This window comes from Ovis aries, chromosome 3, assembly GCF_016772045.2.
Source record: "Ovis aries strain OAR_USU_Benz2616 breed Rambouillet chromosome 3, ARS-UI_Ramb_v3.0, whole genome shotgun sequence".
NCBI classification, from domain to species: domain Eukaryota; kingdom Metazoa; phylum Chordata; class Mammalia; order Artiodactyla; family Bovidae; genus Ovis; species Ovis aries.
The window spans coordinates 112,971,575-112,983,280 of record NC_056056.1 but is presented as its reverse complement, the minus strand read 5'-3'; the positions used below and the strand labels follow the sequence as shown (position 1 = coordinate 112,983,280).

The window sequence follows — 11,706 nt, the reverse complement described above, 5'->3', positions numbered from 1 at the left end:
GACACGACTGAACGACTTCAGTTTCACTTTTCACTTTCATGCACTGGAGAAGGAAATGGCAACCCACTCCAGTGTTCTTGCCTGGAGAATCCCAGGGACGGGGGAGCCTGGTGGGCTGCTGTCTATGGGGTCGCACAGAGTCAGACACGACTGAAGTGACTTAGCAGCAGTATACGCAAATATGGGCTTCTACGGTGGTTCAGCAGTAAAGAACCCGCCTGCAATGCAGGAGATACAGGAGACACGGGTTCAGTCCCTGAGTCGGAAACATCCCCTGGAGGAGGGCATGGTAACCCCCTCCAGTATTCTTGCCTGGAGAATCCCATGGACAGAGGAGCCTGGTGGGCTAAGTCCATGGGGTCACAAAGAGGGGGACAGAACTGAAGCAACTGAGTACACACACATGCTCATACTCAAATGTGGGCCAGCATGATTTGTTTACTTCTGTGGCCAGCAATCAGTGTACCCCAATATCTCACTATCAGAACATCATATAACTGAGGGATGGAGGTGCAATCCCCCTAAAGCAAGGAGTGTTACTGATTAATAAAAGAAAAAGAAGAGAGAGAAAGATAACAGGCAGAGACAGAATTCTTAGGCAGATAAACACAGTAGATATACAACCCTCCCCCACACACACACACAAAATGGCCTCAGCTTTTTGGGGAATATTTTGTCCACCTGATGTGAAGAACTGATTCATTGGAAAAGACCCTGATGCTAGGAAAGATTGAAGGCAGGAGGAGAAGGGGATGAGAGAGGATGAGATGGTTGGCTAGCATCACCAACTGATGGACGTGAGTTTGAGCAAGCTCCAGGAGTTGGTGTTGGACAGGGAAGCCTGGTGTTCTGCAGTCTATGGGGTTGCAAAGAGTCGGACATGACTGAGTAGATGAACTGAACTGAACTTTTGGGGAATAAGTCTTTGGCAACCTTTTCCAACTCTGTCCATGGTCACCAGTCTATATGGATTTTCTGAACTCTGCTTGAGTCAATTTTGATAATTTATATTGTTATTAGAAAGCCACTTATTTCATGTAGATTCACCAATGTATTGCCAAAAATTGAAAAAGATTTTTCTTCTAATGTCCATCAAAATGAAAGCCAATGGCATAATGCCAAGGGCAATTGCCTACAAGCAATTCTCTGGAGAACAAAATCAACAGTATTCTAATCTACAGCTCTCCCTTGGTTTGGTTAATCCAGGAAGAAAATTGAGTGTGTCTAGAGAACAGATGGACTACATATCCTTCAGGCAATTCTCCATATATATTAATTTTCACAGCTGAGCTTTTGATAGGTACTGGGCAGCAGATATTTCTAGGTTAAAGCTTCTGACAAGAACTTGGAGTACGGATTATTTTACAGTGCTCAATTTCATATGTTTCACCGGTCAGTCAAAATGGAGAGAGTTAATATGCTCTTATGAGAGTTGAGCCATCTAACTAGGACACAGGTCTGAAGAGAGGAGTCCTCAGGACCTTACAAAGGTAGGTCCATGGAATAAGTTCCCATGGGCAGGACAAGCTTTTCTCAGATCAACTGAACAGCTGAACTGAAGTCGCTTAGTCCTGTCCGACTCTTTGCAACCCCATGGACAGTAGCCAACCAGGCTCCTCCGTCCATGGGATTTTCCAGGCAAGAATACTGGAGTGGGTTGCCATTTCCTTCTCCTGGGAATCTTCCCGACCCAGGGATCGAACCTGGGTCTCCTGCATTGTAGGCAGATGCTTTACCGTCTGAGCCACCAGGGAAGTCAAAACATAAGAAAGAACAACAGACAGCATTCTGTGAGAACTTGGAAACAGCTGGTGTGACGTCATCAGAAGGTACGGAGGGCTTCCCTGGCGGCTCCGTGGTAAAGAATCCACCTGCCAATGCCAGGGACACGGGCTCAATCCCTGATCTGGGGAGAGCCCACATGCCACGAGCAGCTAAGCCCATGTGCCACAACTACCGAGCCTGGGATCTGCAACTACTAAGCCCACACACCACGACCACTGAAGTCCAAGCACCCGAGAGCCCCTGCTCTGCAACAAGAGAAGCCACTGGAAGGATAAGCCCAGGCGTTGCAACCAGAGAGTAGCCCCCACTCGCCACAGCCAAAGAAGCAGCAGCAAAGACCCAGCAGAGCCAAAAATATATGCATAAAATTATTTTTTAAAAAAAAAGAAGGTATGGATACAGCAAGTGGAAAAGAAAATTGTCATATGGGTTTCATCACTAAAGTGGTAGTAGAGACGGACATTATAGGATGGGAGGGACTTCAAAAAGCAGAAGGTAGGCAGGGGGGCAAGAGAGGACTTAAGAAACGAGCATGTCTCATGAAAAATGTGTCTTTACAGTTTAGGGAGTGGCTGGAGGGATGAAACAAAGGTTGAATGGAAAGATGCACCAGCCACTGTGATGTAACGAGGTCCAAGCTAAACACTGAATGATGCTGGAAAGTGGCCCTGAGACAAAAGGCCTCCTCCTCGAGTTGAGCTCCTAGCTGGATTCAGTCACATGAATTACCCCAAATATGTTCAAAGGAAGCACAGGAAAAGTGCAGGTGTGCCCAGCCTGAATGCAAACCAAAGCTAAGAAATAATAAACTGTTGTAGTTCTAAGATACTACATTAGGATGTGGCTTGTCCTTTTAGGTATATAGTCAGGTATGGAATGGCTGGCCCAGTCTGGTGCTACCCTTATACTGAGTATTTTAGCATACACTCCTTATACTAATATACATTAGCATTCTGAATGTAAATCATCCTTCACAAAGGACCATGAACTTCTTCTTCTTTGAGAAGGAAGAGTACAGAGGTCCACTGAGTATTGAAGAAAAGAGTAAACTTAATACCAGGGATGTTACTTATACTGTGTCTATTAACATTTATCTTGTGTGTACTTTTTTCCCTTTCCCTATAAGATAAAATGTTTGCTTTTATTAGGATTTTGACAGTGCTTTAAATTACTGTCTAGATGTTCAAAATCCAAGACCCTACATTTTTCCCATGAATGTGTCCGTGATGACTGACAGTTACACCAGTGACACGTCCACGTGCCTTTATCTCAGAGGTTCGGAAAGCCCACCCCACTGGCTATGTAATCCTCTTGCCTCCATTCTTCGGTGTAGTCAATTTGGAGGATTGAACATGATGAAATGTCTGTGAAATATTCGTGAAAAGTTAGACAGCAATTTGAAAGATCACAGAAAGTTCATCAGAATAACTTACTCCTTGATTCCACTTTCCCCAACAATGGGAGGAAAAACACCCTGATTCTTTTCTTACACCACCTTCCTCTAAGCAGCTCTTCTTTTGCTTCCACATCTAGATAATTCAACCTTTGACAGCAACTTGTTCTGTCTAATACTGTCTCAAAAGGCAGAATCAATTGTTCTTCCCACTGGTTCTCCCAGCCTTTAAAAGCACTTCTATGACAGGGAACTGCATTTTATCAAACTACTTCCGTATGTGTCTCTCTCACTGTGAGGACAGGTCCAGTTATCACTTTTATTTTCCCAGTTCCAGGATCTACTGCTGCTGCTAAGTCACTTCAGTTGTGTCCGACTCTGTGCGACCCCATAGACGGCAGCCCACCAGGCTCCCCCGTCCCTGGGATTCTCCAGGCAAGAACACTGGAGTGGGTTGCCATTTCCTTCTCCAATGCAGGAAAATGAAAAGTGAAAGTGAAGTCGCTCAGTCATGTCCGACCCTCAGCGACCCCATGGACTGCAGCCTTCCAGGCTACTCTGTCCACGGGATTTTCCAGGCAAGAGTACTGGAGTGGGTTGCCATTGCCTTCTCCGAGTTCCAGGATCAGCACACTGCAAATAGCAGGGACTTGATAATTCTCAGAACTAAAATGAAATGTGAAAACTAAAAATGTTCCCCTATTTAACAGAATGTAAGTAAACTTAAATGGAAGAAAATAATCTCATGATTAATTTTGGCAGGATCTTTAAGTCATGTCCAACTCTTTGTAACCCTCTGGACTGTAGCCCTCTAGGCTCCTCCGTCCATGGAATTCTCCAGGCAAGGATACTGGAATGGGTTGTCATTTCCTTCTCCAGGGGATCTTCCCAACCCAGGGATCAAATCCGGGTATCCTGATTTGCAGGTAGATTCTTTACTGTCTGAGCCACCAAGGAAGCCCCTTTTAGAAAGACATGATTTGTGAAATGACGGAGAATAAAAGAAAAAGTCAGAACCAGAGCAGTTCATATAAACATGTAAGTAAGTGTAAGTGTTAGTCACTCAGTCGTGCCCGACTCTTTGCATCCCCATGGACTGCAGCCCACCAGGCTCCTCTGTCCATGAGATTTTCCAGGCAAGGATACTGGAGTGGGTTGCCATTTCCTTCTCCAGGGGATCTTCCCAACCCAGGGATCAAACCCAGGTCTCCTGCACTGCAGGGCAGATTCTTCACTGAGTGAGCTACAAGAGAAGCCCATAAACATGTAAAAATCATCATTAATTCTGAAAGATAATAATGCAGTGATAGGACAATTGCTTTTCTAGCTTTCTAGTGTCCTCTAGTTCTTCTAAAACTTTATATTTGGTTTATAATTTGACTCTAGAAACAATTATTACATTCCAAGTCAAGATATTATCTAAGACAATACGGGAATCCTTCACCGTTAATCTCAAAGCCAGGTCTTAGATAGCAGGAGAGCGGAAAAAAGGGATAACAAAAATTTCACCAGTTAGTGCTCTACTTTTTGTACTTAGCTTTATGGCCACAGAGGAAATGGAGGTAAATCAGAGGCTGGAGAGAACTACTATAAAATTCCAATTAATGTCATCAGATAATTTGGGAGCTATTACACTCACTGAAATAAGAACAGATGTCAATGAAAAGAGCAGTCAGAGAAACTTCTGGAACAGAGCAGCTCTGCCAGTAATTTCAAAACCTTCCTGTCTGTACCACCCAAATTAGAAGCTGTTTCCAGAAATATACTCCACCGGTGGTACAGAACAGCCATGTTAAACTAAGATGAGATCTGACATTGATTTATTTGCTATCTATCTTTTTAATCAAGTTTATTGAAGCATAATTTACATGATAAACTACATTTATTTTAAGTACTCCATTAAAAGTTTTGACCATTTATAACTACCACAATTTGTAACCACTACCATAACCCAGATATAGAACAGTTCCTCATCCAAAATTCTTGTGGTTCTTTACGGTCAACCCCATCTCACTCCCAGTCCTAGGGAGACACTTATTTGCTTTCTGTCCCAGTAGATTACTTTTTTTCTGTTTTGGCTGCAACACAGGGCATATAGGATCTTAGTTCCCTGACCATGGATGGAACCCAGGCCCCTGCATTGGAAGTGTGTTGTCTTAACCACTGAATCACCAGGGAATACATTTTACATTTTCTAGAATATCAAGTAAACAGAATCACACAGAATGTCCTCTTCTTTGGCTTCTTTCCTGCATATAGTATTTCTGAGATTCTTCCATGCTGTGCTCCTTTCTTTTTATCACTGAGCAGTATTTTGCTTACGGCTATCTTGCAGTTTGTGTATTTATTCACTTCTTGATGGACCTTGGAGTTACTTCCAGTTCGCTGCTATTATGAAAAAAAGTTGCTTTGAGCTCATGATTAAGGCTTTGTGTTGACATATATTTTCATTTAGCTCAGGTAATGTTCACACATGGAATTGCTGGATAATATAACTGCATGTTTAACTTAAACTACAACACTGTTTTCCAAAGTATGTGTACCATTTTATATTCCTTCCAGCAAGGTATGAGTTACAGATGCTCCACGTCTTTGCCCACACTTGATATTATTAAACTTTTTCATTTTTTTAAGCATTCTAGGGGGTCACTAGTGGTATATCACTGTTTCAGTCTGCATTATTCTACTAACTAATAATGCTGAGCATCTTTTTATGCGTTTATTGGCCCTTTGTATTTCTTTTTTTGCGAAGTATCTGTTCAAATATTTTGCTCATTTATTATTGGGTTGATTATTTTCTGGTTTTTGCGTTGTGAGAATTCTTTATGTATTCTGGATGCCAAAAAAATTTCAGAAAAAGGATGAAAGCACTTTTTAATATATATGTAAGGAGAATAATTTCTTTTAGTCTGTGGCACACCTCTCATTTCCTTTTCCTCTCATCTTAAAGAACAAAAGGTTTTAATTTTGATGAAGTCTAGTTTATCCTTTGTAAAGATTTTAAATTTGTTTTATCTAAAAAACTATAGTCTACTCCAAAGTTACATAGATTGTCCCTTAGACTTTGTTCTAAAGTCTTACAGTTTTGGCTTTTGCATTTAGGTCTGTGATCCATTTCAAAATGATCTTTGTGTAGAGTGTGAAGTACATGCCGGGTCATTTTTTCCAGGTGGATATCCAGTTATCTCAACATACTTTGTTAGAATATTACTTTTTGATTCTCTGAATTACCTTGAAATCTTATCAAAAATCAATTAATGTGTACATTTTTTTTCTGGACTCACTATTCTATTCCATTGATCTGTATGTCTACACTTATGCTAAAATTCATTACCTTAACTCCTGTAACTTTATGACACTTTGAAATTAGATAGCATAAGTTTTCTAACTTGATTCTTATTTTTAAAATTGTATTAAATATTCTTGATCTTCTGTATTTCCATATAAATTTGCCAATATCTATGAAAGAAAGGCTATAGGAATTTTGACTGAGACTATATTAAATCAGTGGCTTCCCAGGTGGCTCAGTGGTAAAGAATCCACCTGCCAATGCGGAAAACACAGGAGACAGAGGTTCAATCCCTGGGTCAGGAAGATTCTCTGGAGTAGGATATGGCAACCCACTCCAGTAAACCTGCCTGGAAAATCCCATGGACAGAGGAGCCTGGTGGGCTAGTCAATGGGGTGGTAGTTGGACATGACTGAGCACAAGGGATATTATGCTAAATCAATAGAACAAGTCAGGGAAATATGAAATTTTAATAGCATTGATGCCTTCAATCCATGAACCTAATATGAGCATTCCTATTTGTTTAGATCTGTTTTAATTTTCCTCAGCAATTTATGGTAATGTTCTACATGCAGCTATTCAATATACTTTGCTAAATTTACTTTAAGGTATTTTATTTTTATGGTATAAAATAGTACGTGTTTTAATTTGATTTTCCAATTGTTTGTTGTTAGTATTAAAAGCTCCAATAAAGTTTTGCATATTGAACTTATGCTATCTGGCTAAATTCACTTACTAGTTCTAGCAGTTTTTTCACAGATTCATTGGGGTTTTTTACATATACTACCATATCTTCTACGAATAAAAAGCTTTACATCTTTCCTTCCAATCTATATACCTGTTATTGGTTTTTCTTGCCTGTTCCAACAGCTATGATCTCCAGGAAAATGTTGAGTAACAGCAGTGAAAGCATGTACTCCTGCCTGTTCCTAATCTTATAGGAAAGATATCCAGTATTTCACTACTAAATATGATATTATTTGCAGGTTCTTCAGACTCCCTTAATTAGACTGAAAAAGTGTTCTATTTCTAGTTGCCCAGGGTTTTTTTAGATCATTAATTGAAAGTGAAAGTGAAAGTCGCTCAGTCACGTCCAACTCTTTGTGACCCCATGGACTGTAGCCAGCCAGGCTCCCCTCTCTCTGGGGATTCTCCAGGTAAGAATACTGAAGAGGGTTGCCATGCCCTCCTCCAGGGGATCTTCCCAACCCAAGGATCAAACCCAGGTCTCCCACAGTGCAGGCAGATTCTTTACCATCCGAGCCACCAGGGAAGCCCAAGAATACTGGAGTGGGTTGCCTATCCCTTCTCCAGGGGAACTTCCTGACCCAGGAATCAAACCAGGGTCTCCTGCATTGCAAGCAAATTCTTTATCGGCTGAGCTACCAGAGAAGCCCCTGTACAACCAATACCACTATCTATTTCCAAAACTTTTTCATCAGCCCAAACGGATTCTGTAACAGTTAAGCAATAAGTCGCTCATTCTTTGCATTCCCCAGCGCCTGGTAACATTAATCTACTTCTGTCTCTATGAATTTACCTATGTTTGATATTTCACACAAATGCACTCATATAATCCTTGTCCTTTTGTATCTGGCTTATTTCACATAGTGTAAAAATGCCAAGATTCATTCAAGTGGTAGCACATAGTGGAACTTAATTCCTTTTATGGTTGAATAATATTCCATTGTATGTATGTACCATAATTTGCTTATCCATCCACTTGTTGAAGAGCATTTAGGTTATATCTACCTTTTCTATATTCTAAATAACTATGCAGTAAAAATTTGTGTGCAAATATCTGCTTAAGTCTCGGCTTTCAACTATTTTTGTTATACATCTAGATGTGGAATTGTGACTTGCTTTCTATTTGATTATTTTTCCTTCTGCTGGTTGAAGATTACGGATTCTCTGTCTACTCTTTACTGATTATCTTTAAAATAATATTTTGCATTTATAATAACTAACAAAGTCTATAGTTAATATTTTAACTCCCTCCAAATAATTCAAGGGGTTTAGAAACTTAACTGATAACCTCCCTCCTGGCTTACATAGATTTGTTATCCACAATTAATTTGTCTTCTTTTTAATCCCACAAATTATGTATTTTCATCATTATAGTTACTATTACTGGTATGCTGATATGATACAAATTAAATAAAGAGTACAAGTAGGTTATATGACTTAAAAAACAGAAGAAAAAATAAAATCTTGATTAAAAAATGTATAAACATATCTAGATTTTTCTAGCCACTAATAAAAAAATAAAAATTAACAACAACAACAAAATCAATAGGTGCTGAGAAAACAAAACACCAGGATAGCAAATTTCTGCTCAAGTTAAAAATCTCTGATGTTAGGTTGATATCACCACTATGTCTAATGCTAGTCTGATCGTATCTACAAACAGAATACATCATTTATCTTGACAGTACTAATGGGTTCTGAACTATGTCATCTCAAGTACCTAGATTGTTACCTATGGCCTAGCAGGCCAGTAAGGTTCAATCATTAATTTGGTCAACATACAACCCTTCAGTATCTGGAATAGGACAGCACAGTTCCACGTACTAGTAACATAGCACTGAATCCACAGAAGAAAATGACTATCTCCAGACATTAGTAAACATTTTTCCAAAGAAGACATACAAATGGCCAAAAACACATGAAAAGATGTTCAATATAACTAAGCATTAGAGAAATGCAAATCAAAATCACAGTGAGATGCCACCTCACACACATTGGGATGGCGAATATAAAATTTAAAATAAAAACAGGAATAACAAATGTTGTCTAGGAGGTGGAAAAATGGAACCTTGAGCATTGCTGAGAATGTAAAATGGTGCAGTCACTGTGAAAAAGAGTATGGACTTTCCTCAAAACGTTCAAAATAGAACGATCATATAATAAAGCAATTCCACTTTTGGGTACAGATTCAAATGGATTGAAATCAGCATCTCTGTGGGTTATTTAGGACCTCAGGGATATATGTATACTAATAGTCATAGAAGCATTATTCACAATAGCTAAAATTAAAATGCTGGGCTGGAAGAAGCACAAGCTGGAATCAAGATCGCCGGGATAAATATCAATAACCTCAGATATGCAGATGACACCACCCTTATGGCAGAAAGTGAAGAGGAACTAAAGAGCTTCTTGATGAAAGTGAAAGTGGAGAGTGAAAAAGTTGGCTTAAAGCTCAACATTCAGAGAACTAAGATCATAGTTTCTGGTCCCATCACTTCATGGCAAATAGATGGGGAAACAGTGGAAACAGTGTCAGACTATTTTTCTGGGCTCCAAAACCACTGCAGATGGTGATTGCAGCCATGACCCAGCAATCCCACTTCTGGGCATACACACCGAGGAAACCAGAATGGAAAGAGACACATGTACCCCAATGTTCATCGCAGCACTGTTTATAATAGCCAGGACATGGAAACAACCTAGATGTCCATCAGCAGATGAATGGGTAAGAAAGCTGTGGTACATATACACAATGGAGTATTACTCAGCCGTTAAAAAGAATTCATTTGAATCAGTTCTGATGAGATGGATGAAACTGGAGCCGATTATACAGAGTGAAGTAAGCCAGAAAGAAAAACACCAATACAGTATACTAACACATATATATGGAATTTAGGAAGATGGCAATGACGACCCTGTATGCAAGACAGGGAAAGAGACACAGATGTGTATAACGGACTTTTGGACTCAGAGGGAGAGGGAGAGGGTGGGATGATTTGGGAGAATGACATTCTAACATGTATACTATCATGTGAATTGAATCGCCAGTCTATGTCTGACGCAGGATGCAGCATGCTTGGGGCTGGTGCATGGGGATGACCCAGAAAGATGTTATGGGGAGGGGAGGTGGGAGGGGGGTTCATGTTTGGGAATGCATGTAAGAATTAAAGATTTTAAAATTTAAAAAATAAAAAACTAAAAAAAATAAATAAATGAATAAAAAAAATAAAAGATGCTTACTCCTTGGAAGAAAAGTTATGACCAATCTAGATAGCATAATTCGAAAGCAGAGACATTACTTTGCCAACAAAGGTCCGTCTAGTCAAGGCTATGTTTTTTCCAGTGGTCATGTATGGATGCGAGAGTTGGACTGTGAAGAAAGCTGAGTGCCAAAGGATTGATGCTTTTGAACTGTGGTGTTGGAGAAGACTCTTGAGAGTCCCCTGGACTGCAAGGAGATCCAAGCAGTCCATTCTAAAGGAGATCAACCCTGGGTGTACATTGGAAGGACTGATGCTAAAGCTGAAACTCCAATATTTTGGCCACTTCATGCGAAGAGTTGACTCATTGGAAAAGTCTTTGATGCTGGGAGGGATTGAGGGCAGGAGGAGAAGGGGACAACAGAGGATGAGATGGCTGGATGGCATCACTGACTCGATAGACATGAGTTTGGGTGAACTCCGGGAGCTGGTGATGGACAGGGAGGCCTGGCATGCTGCGATTCATGCGGTCGCAAAGAGTCGGAGATGAACTGAAAATTAAAATTCTTTCAGACCATCAGTTCAGTTCAGTTCAGTCACTCAGTCATGTTCGACTCTGCAACCCCATGAATTGCAGCACGCCAGGCCTCCCTGTCTATCACCAACTCCCAGAGTTCACTCAGACTCGTGTCCATCGAGTCAGTGATGCCATCCAGCCATCTCTTCCTTGGTTGCCTCCTTCTTCTCTTGCCCCCAATCCCTCCCATAGATAACTGAATAAGCAAAATGTGATATATGCATGTATTAGAATATTATTCAGCATTAAAAACATTGAAAATTCTGACATATGCCTCAATATGGATGAACCTTAAGGACATTTTGCTCCATAAAATATGTCAATCACAAAAAGACAAATGTTGTATGATTCCACTTATATGAGAAACTTACAGTAGTCAAAATCATAGAGACAGAAAGTAGAACAGTGGTTGCTAAGAGATAAAAGAAGAGGGGAATGGGAAGCTATCGTTTAATGGGCATAGAGTTTCAGTTTTGCAAGATTCAGAGTTCTGGATATAGGTGGTAGCGGTGGTAGCATAAAAATATGAATGTTCTTAATAACCACTGAATGGGTTTACTTAAAATGGTTAAGATAATAAATTTTATGTTGTATGTATTTTGCCACATCAAAGTTTTTTAATTATTTCCGGAAGTTGACACATAGTGAGAAAGGAAGAAAATGAAAAAGAAACAAAATATATGACATGTCCATACGTAAAATGTTCCAGAGAAAA

The 11,706-nt window shown here is 40.0% G+C and overlaps 1 non-coding gene across 1 annotated transcript; it reads right to left on the bottom strand.

Annotated features, from left to right (window-relative positions):
* Positions 1-1,682: 1,682 nt before the first annotated feature.
* TRNAC-ACA (transfer RNA cysteine (anticodon ACA)) lies at positions 1,683-1,754 on the bottom strand. Its single transcript has one exon. It is a non-coding gene; the product is annotated as a tRNA-Cys (tRNA).
* Between the last annotated feature and the right edge of the window lie 9,952 nt (positions 1,755-11,706).